At 38.9% G+C, this 14,879-nt stretch overlaps 1 protein-coding gene and 1 long non-coding RNA gene across 2 annotated transcripts in view; one reads left to right on the top strand and one right to left on the bottom strand.

Moving 5' to 3' along the window:
- Positions 1-14,879, bottom strand: part of LOC6622393 (uncharacterized) — a 73,544-nt gene that overhangs the window by 17,662 nt on the left and 41,003 nt on the right. The gene's annotated exons all lie outside the window — the stretch shown is intronic.
- Positions 2,137-4,580, top strand: LOC116650608 (uncharacterized). The gene is made up of 2 exons (XR_004303615.2): positions 2,137-2,440; positions 4,258-4,580. It is a non-coding gene; the product is annotated as an uncharacterized lncRNA (long non-coding RNA).

The following is a 14,879-nucleotide window of genomic DNA, read 5'->3' as shown; positions in this document are numbered from 1 at the left end:
CCAGAACCAAAGTCAATTGATCTATATCGATTCATCTGCATGAACGCGCTCAACTTATTGAATAAAACTCAGAAGACTGTAAGAACTATCTATAAAAATTTGATTTGTCTAAGTTTAACACGTAATTTTAAAGTCGAATACGTCCTAATACTCGCTTTCAAACCATTTACAGCCACCATGAATATTTGTTAGTGGCCAAATACAATAAATAATTATCGATCTTCGTAGAAGCCCTTCAGTTGATTTGCAATTCAATAGTCAACGATCAATTTTTAAAAAAATTTGCAAGATTTTCCACCTTGCAGAGGTTAATTTGTCTAGATGAAAGAAGGCGTTGTCTTGATCTATTTTAATTTGGAATATATACTATAATAATAAAAGGTCATATTATCACTGGCCTATTTTTTCCGGTTAACTCATGATATATTTTAGCATTTATCGTTCTTTTAAGAGGCACTAAATTGCATATTTTTAGTCTCGTTATCGCAGCTCTAAAACAAGCGCGTCATTTTTCCTAGCTTAGCCCCAGCGAAAAACAATCTGCACAACACTTGTAAAACTTGACAGGCGTGCAGCGGACAAGTTTTACGGGCAACTCAGCTCGTTGGGGCGTCACAAATTTAGAGCGGAACAGCTGCCGCCCACCTCAGCAGTACGACGGTTCCGTCAGAATCTGCACTCCGACCAGCTCTTCACAAACATTTACAATTTATTGCACATTTGCCTACAAAATATCACCCAATTCAGGCAGAGCACATTTAATGGAGTATGCTGATGCAGGCGGACACTCCATGCCACATGCCGCATGCCACATACGTGCCCGGGGACCTGCATTCGGTTGATGGGATGGTGTGCTCTGGTGGGTGTGACATTACAGCATGTTCCATTGCACATTTGATGAATTTATTGCAGTTTAGAATTTTTTGCCCAATGTGCAGCAGTTGCAATTTTCCCAAAGACACATGGAACAGAAAAAAGAGTCAAACTGCGATACGACCCCATGTTGCCTAAACAAAAGGGCCAAAAAACAAGGGTATAAAAAAACCAGAATGAGGCGGAGGCTGTACGCTTTTTTCCTTTTTGCACGTTTTCTGTGGATGAAACTGTCAAAATGAACGCTTAGAAACTTATTTATAGTTTGGCGTATACAATTTTGGAAGCCTGTGCCAAAAACTTGCCCCTTACTAGAGGGAGAGCATGAAATGAAGTTTATGTGATATAGATAAAGATTATAAAGAATAGTTGAAGTGTCGTATGGTGGCTGCACGGAGCTGTCATTTTAAGTTTGCAACTACACTGAGATTAATTGACTCATGCAAGAGCAGTTCTTCGTAGCCTCAACTCTTTAAATAGAGACACACAGATTAAATGATCTCATACAAATTAAGCAATTTCAAGGTGCCTGGATCTCACCTGTACGCTCCAGCACGCCGTCCGTCGTCTGGTTAATTACCGACTGATTACAGCCAGCTCCAGTCGTTGGAGCTGGCCACTTGCTTTATAGCTGGCTAAGTGGTATTTACGTTTTAATTTAACGCTTCTTTTGGGGCTCGGTCCTGGGCAATGGGTAAACGCCGATGGAGTAATGAGTGCTTGGGCAATGCGCTTTCGGTTTCAAGAAATGCAATACAAAGGCAAATGAGAAGCCAAAACCAAAAAGCAAGCCGGATGCCAAGACTAAAAAAGCTTTAAGCTAAAGCAAAGACGTTCCTTTCCAGGGTTACGGTTAAAGGGGGCTGGACATTACCGTCTGTAATTGCTGCGGCTGTGGGCAAGCCCCATAACGACAGGGCCAGGATAGACGGCAACAGTTGCCTTTGCCGCTGCCCCAGTCGTTGGCGCCCATTCAAGTGGTTTTTGATGACAAAATGAAAGGTAATTTTAGCGCAAATTCTCGCTCTGATTTTGCCACTGCAGGGCGTCCCGAACAAATGACAAGTTATGCCCGAAGCAGACGGGTAGTGTGGGCCATCAAATAGGCTTTGTGAGGATCGTTAATGCAAAAAAATTGGCCGCCTGGCTAGCAATTGCTTAACAATGGAACGTAAAAAATGTGCTAAATTATAATGAAAACGCTTTTCGGCAACCGGAAATTGTGGTTGCATTAAATATAAGTGCCTGGCGTAAATGTGAATGTAGGCAAGAAACGGCTCCGTCAGCTAACAGAAAGAAAACTCTGAAAACTTAGGGTTTTCCTCTTCTTTTTTTATATCTTACTTCTATATTGCAAATCAGAGTTAGCCACGCAAAGAATAGCTGGGAATTTAATATTGCCAAACTCCTCAAGCTTTGCTGACTATTACAGGCTGATGAATTTGGCAGCTTTAATCAGTCCGTCTGCAAGGGGAAGCTCCATTAAAGCAGAGCAAAAATAAAACAAAGGCACGGCTTGGCTGGCAGTGTCAGTTGAATGCTGCTAACTGGGCATATAAACGCCTGGGTGAGTATCTGTTGCAGCTACCGTATCTGTATCTGTATCTCTATATCTAACTGTAGCTGTAGCTGCAGCTGTATCTGTCTAACTGTGTGTGGCGGTAAATCTTTATAAGCGCGAATAATTGGTTTCCTCATTTAATGCGAATGGTCGGCCAGCAGCGGCAGCGGCAGTGGCAGTTTGAAGAGAAGGGAGGAGCAGGTTGGACGTTGGGGCAGAAGCAGCAGGCTGCTGTTGCAATCGTTGTGCCGCCGTCATAGAAAATGCTTCACAATAAACATCAGCTTTTTTTCTATGCCCCGGCGGCTGCCCGGGTGGCTGTCAGAGCAAACAGCAGGAGTCATAATATTGCAACAGCATCGGGATCGCAGTCAAAGCTGGCGTTAGAGTTGGAGCTGGTGTCAGCTTTGACTTGGGGGAGCAAAAAGAAATTGCTGGAAAAAATTAATTGCATTTTCATTATGTTGACTGGTAGAATCAGTCAGAGTAAAAGGGGATGCGACAGCTAGCAGCAACGGCAGCAGCAGCATCAGACAGACAAATGACAGGGATATAGGCACTTAAACATTTGTAATATGAGGGGTTCGTATCTATAACAAAACTGTCCTTATGATAGATATTTCTTTCGTGACAGCAGTGCAAACTTGGGCGCAATTATTTATGTCATATAAGGTGATAATATTCATTGGCAAACATAAGTATTACTTAGGTACATAGTCCTAAAGCCATGTGCTTACATAACCAGTCCACTATTAGAAGATACTAACACAACAGTAACGAAAATAGCAAATACTTAAAACCACCAACATTTCAAGTGGATTTTCTTATCGAAGTCTTATAAATTGATCTATAAAATAAGTGAGGTCAACCAACAATACGAAGCACAGCAAAAAATTTTCTTATCTTTATACGTGCGGCGGGAAATTGATTTCACAAGCGTGGTTATATAAAACTTGGATGTGTTATGTGTTTTTCTAACCCAAATCACTGGATCGATAAGATCGGATATGTCACATGTTTATATTGCGTTATGAGTGCGTAAAGTCGATCAGTCAAAGATTCTTAACAAATATTATGTTTGTTTTTGATTTACAACTTTACTCTCCAGAGAGCTAAATACTTTTGATACCTCATTTACGATAATGTTATTAAAGGCCAATCTCGTGTACCGACCCTATTCAGAATTCCGATTCCAGCCACGCCCATTCACATCATTATCATACGAAATGCATGAGTCAAACGTTTCGCTGATATGAAGCGAATGCCGCCAAAGATAAATATTTTATGTTCTATTTACATAAGATACTCACACAAAATGCGATTTACATATATACCAAAGTCAAAGCCAGTTATTGTAAACTTACTGTGGTTGTCGTTCGGTTGGAAGCATTCGTTCATGAAATTCATGAAAAAGACGCTAGCTGGTGTTTGTCGAAAGTAGAATAGAAGAATCTCACACTAGGTTGAATTGTACATGTGATAAGCCTGCTATTCTACTTGCCAATCCACACCGATCAAAATATATAGAGAACATTAAAAAAACACAAAGGAAAAACTTCTACTGTGCATTTTCTAAGTCGTACACTCAACACACTACACTTTAATCCGAACATCATCAATATAGGTTGAATTCAATATATGTTTATATATAAATGCATATATATGCCATATAAAAGGTATATGGACGGAAGGCAACACGCAACAGAGAACTAAACACTTCGGAGTTCAATAACGAAATAATGACATATTTTCATAGATATCGCTTTTTATATGATATGCCTTATCTGACGACAGTTTTTTTATTTACTTTACCTTTTACTCAGGCAATATCTTTCTGACAAAACACGCGTGTTTGTGTGTGTGTGAGGAGCAGATAACTGGATTTGGATTGGCCGCTCTTATCGATAGTAGGAAACATCGACTATGGCATATCGCATACATACACAGAGATATGACGACCTCATGACGAATATGCCACGGATATATAGCGCCAAGTGAATAACGCTAAGGCCCCACATAGATATGATGAATCGGGCCAACAGGTTGTACATAAAGAGAGTTTCTGTATTATCACGGCAGATATTTATATGTTGCACATGGTTGCTGCTGGGGTTAATTTACAATAAAAGGTAGCTCTCTTCACCGACTACTTATCACCATGCTCGAACTGAAGACTGCATCGTTGACACTAAACAAACAGCAGTCCAAAAAGGTGTAAAAGGTCGTCAAACGTGTCGGCGTATTGCTGATAAAACGAAAAAAAAATAGTAAAAACCCAAAATCAAACCACGTAATTTTCTACATATGTATATACTATATATACATAGATGGAATATATATATATAAGTATATACTTTTTGTCAGCCTGGTATCAATAAATGCTTCTACTGCGGCAGTTACCACCAAACTGCGTGCGATAAGATATAGACATTACCTTTGATAAATGACAAACAGGTGAAGGTTTAAGAAGGTATAAACAATATCGGTCTATTCCGTTCATGGGATAATCAAATATTGTAAATTCTAAAATTAAAAGATTGAACGAGCTTCCCTCTTATAGTGACAATGTGGTTAAAAACGAAATATTATCAGCTAGATCAAGCGATATTGATAGCTGACTTCGACCAGCGATTGTCCAAGTGCATATGTGTGAGGTTCTTAAAGCAAATGTGCTTAACTATACGATACCCTGCAGCTTGAAAAGTTGTCTGTCCATATGATAAGACAGGTAGAAAGAAAGCTGGCGAAACTTCGATTGTCTTTGAAAACACATTTGCACAAGGCTATTATTCGCTTTCTTAACCAATTTGTGTCACACAGCTATGAGGTAAAAACTTTTTTGTAAGCTTTTTAAGTGAACGTCATCAAATAGATATACACCGACAAAAATACACACTTGTTGTAACACAGGCCTTAGAAACATATACCCCAATTTCTTGTCTTATCAATTTTATGCTTTGCTAGGTATTTCCGCTAGCAACTTCAACTAACCAAACTAAAATTATTCGATTATATAACATAGCTCGACTGGCCTCATCGTTACCAAATTTAAGTGAATAAGTACAAAAATTTCCTATTATTCTTCGCATTCGATTCAGCCGTACAAAATAATCCGGCATATCTTATCTTGAGGCGAGGTAAAAATATTTATTGATATGTATTACTTTAAGATTTTATATGCCTGCCAAAGGCAAACAAGCGAAAAGAACGAGTAAAACGTTAGCGTGTGTTGACTTATCGTACTGTCGGCTCTTGGTACTTCTTGGTCAGGCACCTGCTCCAGTTGTTTCCTCTTCTAAACTACTTTTAATCAGGCCCCTATTTAATCTGGCTCGAACTACTTTCCGCACCATTTAAAAATATAACAAGCAGGTGGCATTGTTTTTAAATGTCACTGCACCTATTTAAAATGACAATAAAAAGGGTATATTATTGTGCTAATGTATGCAACAACAGTTAAAGGGATCCCTACTAAATCCAGTAAAGGATACATCTTTTCACTCAGCATCAATATCTGAGTCGATCAATCCATGTTTGTCCATTCGTCTGTGCGTCCGTCTTTTCAGTGCCAATATACAGAGTACTACCAGGTTTTGGTCGACAGTAACAATTTAATAGATGAATCATTTACTAACAATACATTTGAGGTCATTTATAATTCTGAGAAACTATGCCCAATTGAAAACATTATCTTTTTATGACATTCGCCCCGCTCATAACGTTTTAATAATGGCGCCAGACACAAAATATATAGACTTTCAGCCACTTGAGAATTCGTTAAGTGTATTTTTAAACATGCTTGTAATTTTGTTTTTCACTCTTCAAATCACACATTTATAACATGATTAAGAATATAATTATCTATATTCGATACTCTCAGAGCATTTTTATGTACACATTAACATGTTTATATGCATACTAAGTGTGATCAAAGCACAACATAAAGGGCGATGGCTAGATCTTTTTTGGATATATATTTTTACAGATTTTTTTTCTATTTTAAAAATTTCAGCTGGAACTGTGTTAGATTAGCGAAAAACGTTTGCATGCATTGCATATTTCCGATCAGAGAAGAATGCATTAAGCTCTTCAATCATTTAAAAATTTGTTGTGAGAATCTATTTGAGATAAATTGCACAATTATAACTTGTCGTGGGCTAAACCGAGTAATACACACTAGCCAAATATAATTGTATATCATGTTTAAATATTTAGTCATGTTAAATATGAAATTGAATTCTTCTCAAATAAAACACATCATCAATAGTGTCGGCAATACACACATGTACATATATCTGTGTTAAAAACAAACAACAAGCAAAAATCAGGACAAACGTGACGTCATTTGTAATAAACAATGTGTGAATTGGTGATTATTTTGCCAGTTATTTCTATAGAATTATTATTAATATCGTGCAAACAAACTTTTTTTGTGCACAAGCAACCAAATGGGACAATGAGGCCTCTGTTTATTTTGGGGACCGCCTGAAGTGGGATATCAGGTGAATACGCAGTTTTTTAATAAGGATAAAATACCCATATACAGAAACCCATATCTGAGCAATTATTGTTATGTTGTGTTGTTGCACCTGTCAAAGTATGGCGACGGGCAATGCCGCGTTCAATACGCTAATAATTTATTAACAAATTTCCCATTTTTGGAAATGCAAGCGTGCATTTCTAGGAAGTCCAATTGTTAACGTTATAACTAGAGTTGAGTAATCAATAATGGAAAACTTAACACTTCCAAGAAATTAATTTAAATTCCACAAATGACAGGCCACACAGTCGCCCATCCTTTCCAAGAATCCCTTTTGGGTATTGCTGCATTCCGAAAACATATTTGCACGTAAGATTGATTAAAAAGTACGTGCTGTGATTGCATAATGAATGCACAAATGTCGTTGCAAAGTGGTTGATTGGGTCTCGGACAATTCATTACCTTTTTGTAATGGGCAGAAGTTTGGAAGTGGAACTGAGAAAGGTGTGAGGCGATGGGGCACAAAAATCCAAGCTAACTATTCACTATTCACAAAGAACCTGGAAAAGTGGGTGAGAGCTGGTGAAAAGCCATTGATAAAGGAATAATAATTTCCGCTCTTGTCCCCACCCACGCACACAGGTAAGATGATTTTCAATTTCCGGACTGATTCAAGGTAAGGTAAAAATATTCAATTGCAGCAGTTTAAAGTACAGTCGACCGCTATTTCATAAGGTCGAAGACCGCTAAAAGTCAAACAGGGGGCACGTAAATCCCAGACTAGGCAGATTTCACCTGCGGCAGCCTGCAGCCTGCAATGAAAAATCGTTTAATGGCACCATTCACACACTCGGAGACACACACACACATACACACGTGTAGTCGGGCAGTCGGGGTTGTCCGGAACAACCGTTTGCAGTCATTTCAACTGTCAGTCTATTTTGTCAGCAGGTCGACTGGGTGCCATTTTTAGCTGTAGGCAACAATTGCTACATTTTCCCAGCCGCCATGAAAAACGGATTCAACCTGCAGCTAACCTTTGTGCAAGGCAGTCATATAGCCAACATCATTTGTCAAGCTCTGCGGCAATTAGAGCCGCCTTATGACTCTTTCTATTTCAGTTCTGAAACACCGTGTGCAAACGAGTTCTATATTATGGGACGTGAACAAGTTCCGGAAATACCAAATTCTAAATACCCTACAAAATCAAATACATTTCCTACACTATAGTTATTTATTTTAGCTAGCAAAATAATCTTTTTTATCCTAGATTGATACATTCTATCAATCACCAAAATTTTGAACATTCAGAAATCACAATCTTAAGCTTTGTATTCAATAGCATTCATCAATTAATCCTTGTTTTTACCCAAAAATTTCCCTAGTTCGTTTATGGAATTATGCACATACTATTTTTAAGCAAGTACCTAGGACACTTGACTGGGACTGTACGTGGCGTTCTTTCAAGTCGGCGACCCACATTTATATACCCATTCCATTTATATTATATGCATTCGTCGAAAAAAGTTAGTTTAATTTAGAGACGTTTATAGCCCAGATAAGATATATCGCACTCTGAGCAAGTAGATATATACGATGTTGTCGCTGGACATATGTACATGTATATTGGTGTTTGTGTGTGCCACTTTAAACAAGTGATTTCGATTTATGATTAGAATTTGAACATTGGTAAACAGCTTACACAGCAGAGATAGTACAACGTCAATGAAGTTCTTTCTAGGGTGTGAGCACATATAGTTTAGGGGAAATCGCACCAAAGTTAAAATAATTCCATAAATGTTGATAAATATTTCGTAATTTACTTAGAATTTTTAACGTTCAGCTAACGTTAAGAATTATTCCTATTATTCACTCTTAGGGGATATTTTCCAAAGGGGCACACATACCTGCCTCTGGCAATGAGTTACCGAAACACGACTGCTAATTACCGATGCATCTCGTGTCATTCGTGCACATTGACCAAAACGCAAATGCCAAAGTTTTAATCAATACCCAAAACCGCAGCAAAGTCAACCAACTGCCACTGCAGCTAATAGACCATGCCCACCACATCGCAAAACGCCCACAAGCGACAGCCGCAACAGGGACACCTTCGAATGCAGCAGCACGTAGAGCTCGTTAGACATTTTCTTAAGCTAATATTTTCACTGGGCACGGTGGACACGGACACGGGTTGCTGCCTGGAGGAGATTATTCAAATGATTGGAAATTATCATGTCCTTGCATCCATTTTTGGCTGCCGCTTGCGCAATGGCCATTGCCCGTCGCCCGTCAGCCATTGCCTATTGCCAGTTTGCAGTGCAGCAGCTCCCGTGTGCAAACAACAAATTGCATTTGTCATCTGCTGCATAAATAACGAGATAATACCGTAACATAATAACTGTCAATGGGGGGGTGCCAAGGCTGGCTGAGAGCTCCTCCATAGGTAATCCACCTTTCAGCTGGCCTGGGTTGAACGTGTCTCCCGTTTGAGCTTTGCATTCATCGGAGTGTCTGAACGTGTGTTCGTGTGTGGTTGTGTGTGAATGAATGCGGTATGTGGTGGGTGTGTGCGAAATGCGAATTTGTATCGTCGATTTGCATATTTAATCAAAATTAACATGACCGATAAAATCAATTACACACACTCGCAAACACACACACTCAAATCGAGAGAAAGGGAGATGCAAATGCAGGCACAGCCATCTGCAAGATACTCACACTCAACAACCTTTCAGACAGATACACACACACACACATAGAACGCATACTCGCATAGTCTATCGCAGCTTGTCGAAAAACAATTGCATTAGAAAATGTCGCCATTCTCATTGTCATCCTGCTCGCTCTCATCTTTCTCATAGTCGACGTGTACAATTTTCGGTTCGTTTGCTTCTGAAATCCTTTTTGCAGAATCTACGACCATGTCGCTCTCAAACTGTGTAAACTGCAGTGCCATCCGTGTAACCATACACATATACATGTGAGAATGTGTGTGCGAGCTTGTGTGCATTACTGCATTGTTACAGACACTAATACGGCCAACGGCTTATCCTGTCCAACGTGCTTAAATTGTTTCTTCCTGTCACACTGATTTTCTCTACCCGATTTATATCATTTTGCCTATGCCATGGTTGTTTCTGCTCTTTGAAATCGAATTTTTCTTTTTGCACCGCATTGCCAGGCTTTAAAACCCAAATAAATATGCAACTGCAACAATCTGATATACAAATGTGTAATCTATTTAATTGCATTTACATGCATAATATTGCTCAAGCACATAAGGACGCCATTTTATTTACGTACTACGAAAAGCCATAAAACTTGGCAAAGGAAGCAGAAGTTTTTTCTTTTTTACCTTGAAATATTTAATGCAAATGATGAGCAGATATCTCCATTTAACTGTTATTGCTATTTGCACTGCACTTTTACACCTTAGTTTTAAAAATTGAAGGCTTTAAGCTCTTATAAATTTCTAAACACACAATGGTAAAAGGTTAATCAATGATCGGATAATTTGGCTTATTGTCTTACACATTGTGAAGCTTGAACAAGTTTAAGCTACTCTATGGAAGTTAAAGAACCTTTAAAAATGATGCGCACCTCTCAATGGTGCTGTCACGTTTAAATTCCTTAAATTTAATTACGCTTTTATTGACCCTCATCTAGATCTGTGCTGTTTTTTATCCATACACATTTGAATATTGCCATTGAATTGAAGCTAAAGGTAAAGTTGATTTTTCCATTTAATATTTTCTCGCAGGCAAATTAACACCAATTGCAAAAAGCTTTAGAGGACCGACAAACTGCTTAACTGTCATGGGCTGGCTGCCCAAAGGGTTATTTGGGAAGAGTTAAGCGGACTCCATAAATTCGCATTGATTGCGTTCAATTAAAATTCAGTTATGCTCCGGCGGCGTTTGGCAGTTACAGGAATATTTTAATTAATTTTCACGCGCTCAGCACAAAATTTTCGTTAGCTGCCAAAGTAAATTTCGTACGATTCTCACTGTTGTTGCTGCTGCTGCTGTTCAATATTTCCATTTGGCATTTATGCGCATTTAAGCTGCCGACTGCAAAAATACATTGACTTTTTCAATCATTTCGTTTTGTGTCACAAAAACTTTAATTATAACACTTTTGCCGAAATCAGCAAATTTTCTGTCTGCCAACACTATTTAATTATTTATGTTAAGCTTTAACCTCTGTTTAAATCGTCAAATACAAGTTCTGAGCGCAGTAGATTAACCAAAGCCGTTGCTAACTTAAATTTTCAAATTTTAGCCAAACTTGAAAGTATTCTAGAATCGATATCTGGAATTTTCACGAATTTCCTGGTTAACGCTTTTTTGCAATTTGCTCAAAACTTTCGCTGAAAAAAGTCAAATAAAAAGAGAAAAGCGGCCCGTGTTTAAAAGCGCAATGCGTCATTTTAAAGCCACAAAACACAACAACCTTTAAGTGCAGCCAAGCTCTCGATACAGTCCTCTGTGTCTATGCCCTGTATCTATCTGTGCACAGACATCAACATCATCATCGTGTGGGTCTATAGATACTTTGTCTAGCATTTCAATTGACAAACATACTTCAGCTGGGAAGCTACACGGGCTTAGAGTAAAAAAGCCGCACACGCTGCGATAAATAAACATCAAGCAAGCGGTTTCCCGCTATCACTCCCTCAACCCTGAACCGTGAACCTTGCCCACACTCAGCTGTACGCACTGGCAATAGCAAAAGCCTTTCATCTACTTCACTGCTCAAGTAGCAACAAAATACACAAACAACCAAAAAGGCGACTGTAAGAACAACAATAACAATACCAACGGCGAACGAATTCAAGTGTGATTTTCGAAAATGGCAAAAGTATGTTTTCCAAATCTGACTTTAGCGTCAAATATTCAAGGCTAAACACAACAAGGAGTAGTAGAAGAATGGGGCGCAACATCAACTTTAGCGCAATTTGCAGTCTGCTATTTGGCACAAATCGATGTCCTTGGGCAGACGGGCGACGAGACACGTCGTTTGAATTTCTCTGTTGATTTTTCAAATTATTTGCCAAGGTTTTCGAAATGATGATAGCCCACACAGCCACCGAGTCACACTCTCGCCAGCAGCCAAGAGGCGTTGATGACTTTGGTTTGTTTGCGTGCAAATGTGCAGCTCGAATGGCTCAGGTCTTAGTCCTGTCATCCTTATATATGCAACTTAAGCAGGTTTTGCTGTTCATACCAAACTTTGCTTAGTTCGTCCTATTGAAATTTATAGTTTTAGCTGCTTTAGCTAGACGGTTTCATATAACACACAACTAATAGGTTTTCTTTGCATGGACTTTGTTGCTGTAGTTATTATTGTTTTTGTTGCTTCTACTCTGGTTGCCTGCTCAAATTTACTTGGTTTCCTCGTGAAGTTAACTTCAATAGTCGGATAGGTATTTTTTATATTTGTGGTAAGAAACTTTATAGACTGCAAAACATGTCTAAAATATGCAAACATTTATTTGAGTCCAGTGCGAATAATTCACATCAAAAAGAGTACACTGTCTTTCTGTTTTTAAGTACATTATAATACAACTTTGTTTTACTAAATATGACCAATATATTTCGATGCAGGGCTAGCAATAACAAGTAATTCCTTTTTGAGCACCGCATATTTAGCTTATAAAATTAAGAAATTAAATGTCAGTTTGCAGTTATTAAGCAATATAGAACAATGTTAGTAATTTTTTTTTGAGTAACATCGTTGTACGGACTATATTATTTAAATCTTTTTAGAGCCCAATTGGTCGGCCATTAATTAGGATCTTTAACTCGCGGGGAACGCAGTCGCTAATTAAAACATCCCCAAAAGTATGCAATGCTGAACTGCAACAGTCACTGCAGTGGAGCAACTTTTTCTACACTACGGCTAATCCACGCAAAGTTGGCATCCAACAGCGGTTGGCAAGCGCGCCACCAAAAACTGTTATGGAATTCATTTAAAGTTGAAGTCAAAAAAGTCACTAAAAAAAAATTGCAACGGAAAACAAAAGTTTTGTTCTCGTAACAAGGCAGGCAGCCAAAGTTGGCAGTTGATGAACTGCGACATGGACGTGGTCACATGAGGCAGCCGGTCCATTGTCCGTCTTTCGAAACCGGTCAATTTAAGCGGCTTAGAAGCCGGTATATAGAAATTGTGAATACGCTGCGTATGCGTTATATTTTTGTGAATTTATTTTTGTTTTTGCTCGTAATCAAATTTACATATTTGGGCCACTGAAATTAATTATAATGCCGCCACATACAAAAACCGCATTGAGAGATAAGGGCGGAACGAGATAGGAAGAGCGAGAGGGAGACCGAGAGAGAGAGAGAGAAGAGGGGGTGTAAGCAGTGTGAGTAAGAGAATGCTATGAATACGAAATGCTGTGCAGCTTTTGGCTTTGGTTTTGGCTTTGCGGCTCAGCGCCATCTCTTTCTCCACTGAATGTGTTGGTAATTTCATTTGGCCATTTCATTTACCCCCTCGCACCTCTCGGACACAAGCACACACATGGCAAAACTCATTTCATGGGTCACAGGGTACAATCATATGAGAGGGCAGCAAGCAAGCAACAGAACCGTCCAACACAAAAAACCTGGCCAAAAATTGATTATGGCGAAGGCTGCAACGCCCGAGGGTCGAGTAGATGGCAAACCGAGCAACTATCATCAAAATCCTATTAGTTGGCCTTGCATTGGCCAGAATACAGCTTTTGTCCTTGTCCAGTTGCCTGCGTTTTGTCAGCGTTTATTTGCCAAATTAATTCCCAAAAAGGTAAGCCAAACTTGCGATTTGAAACAATCAGCGCTGTCAAGGTTAGAGCTGCCCCCTCATCTCCATTTTCCAGCCCCTAACACACACACACGCACACGGGACCACAAAAGAAAAGTCTTTTTGTCCTTTTTGGTCTATTGCAACTGTTGTTTGCCCAGCGGGCAGAAGACGCCACCTGGGCTAGCACACAATTTGTGACAATTCCTTTTTGTGGATTAATATTTGCTCTGGTTCTGTCCCTGTCCCTTTCCTAACCCTTACTCTATCCCTTTTTGTCTCTGTCCCTCTTCCTGCACAATCCGCTTGACTACACCCTGGGATCCTGACCGGTTGCGCTTTTCCTATCCTTTCGTTAGTTTCTGTTTGTTTCCACACTTTATTTAAATTAACATGCGCATATTTTTTAATAGTCTTGTGTGTGCCCAGCAATTCCGAGATCTGTTGAGGGTGCCTCAAAAAAGGTATTTGGACAAAGGGTTGTTTTTGTGATTTGAGTCCCAAGATAATTATTTTTAATGCTGTTCTCATTGTTTTAGAACTTTATAATGTTTTGGGTCGCCCTGTTCAGTGTTGCCAAATTATTATTAAGATTAGCAAAATTGGCCAACTTTTATTGGGCTTACCCAAAAAAGTCTCTGTGAACTGCAGGGCTTGCAATGGTTTAAAGTAGAAAAAAAATAATTTCACCCTACGCAGTTTCTGGTCAAAATGTTAAGATTTACTTCTCCATTTGCTGATGTCTTTCGGGCATGGGGCATGAAACTCTGAACCTCTTGAAAAATGGGTAAAAATGGACAGACATTACATTACAAGCATTTTTGACGCCATAAGATATATATTTTCTTGGTCGGCTTCAATAATCAAGTCAATCTAGCTGTCTAGCCAACTGTCTGCATATGGATCCCTAAGCCTTTAAGCACTAGAGATTTGTCATTTCAAGTATACACTCTCGTATGATTATAAAATATATAAAATTTAAATTCAGACATCGCATTCTGACTTGTGAGCTGTCGTTTCTTGATGATAGACAACGTGACTTGCCCCCATCTCTACTCGACAGCATTCGCTTTTTAACTGAATAAATATTTTTGATTAACTTCATCGGTGTATTACACACAATAACACAACCGAACATAAAAAGCAATTCAATTAAAAAATATTTGTAATATTTCA

Source organism: Drosophila virilis, chromosome 3, assembly GCF_030788295.1.
Source record: "Drosophila virilis strain 15010-1051.87 chromosome 3, Dvir_AGI_RSII-ME, whole genome shotgun sequence".
Taxonomy (NCBI): Eukaryota; Metazoa; Arthropoda; class Insecta; order Diptera; family Drosophilidae; genus Drosophila; species Drosophila virilis.
The sequence above is the reverse complement of the archived record's forward strand: the minus strand, read 5'-3'. Positions and strand labels throughout refer to the sequence as shown.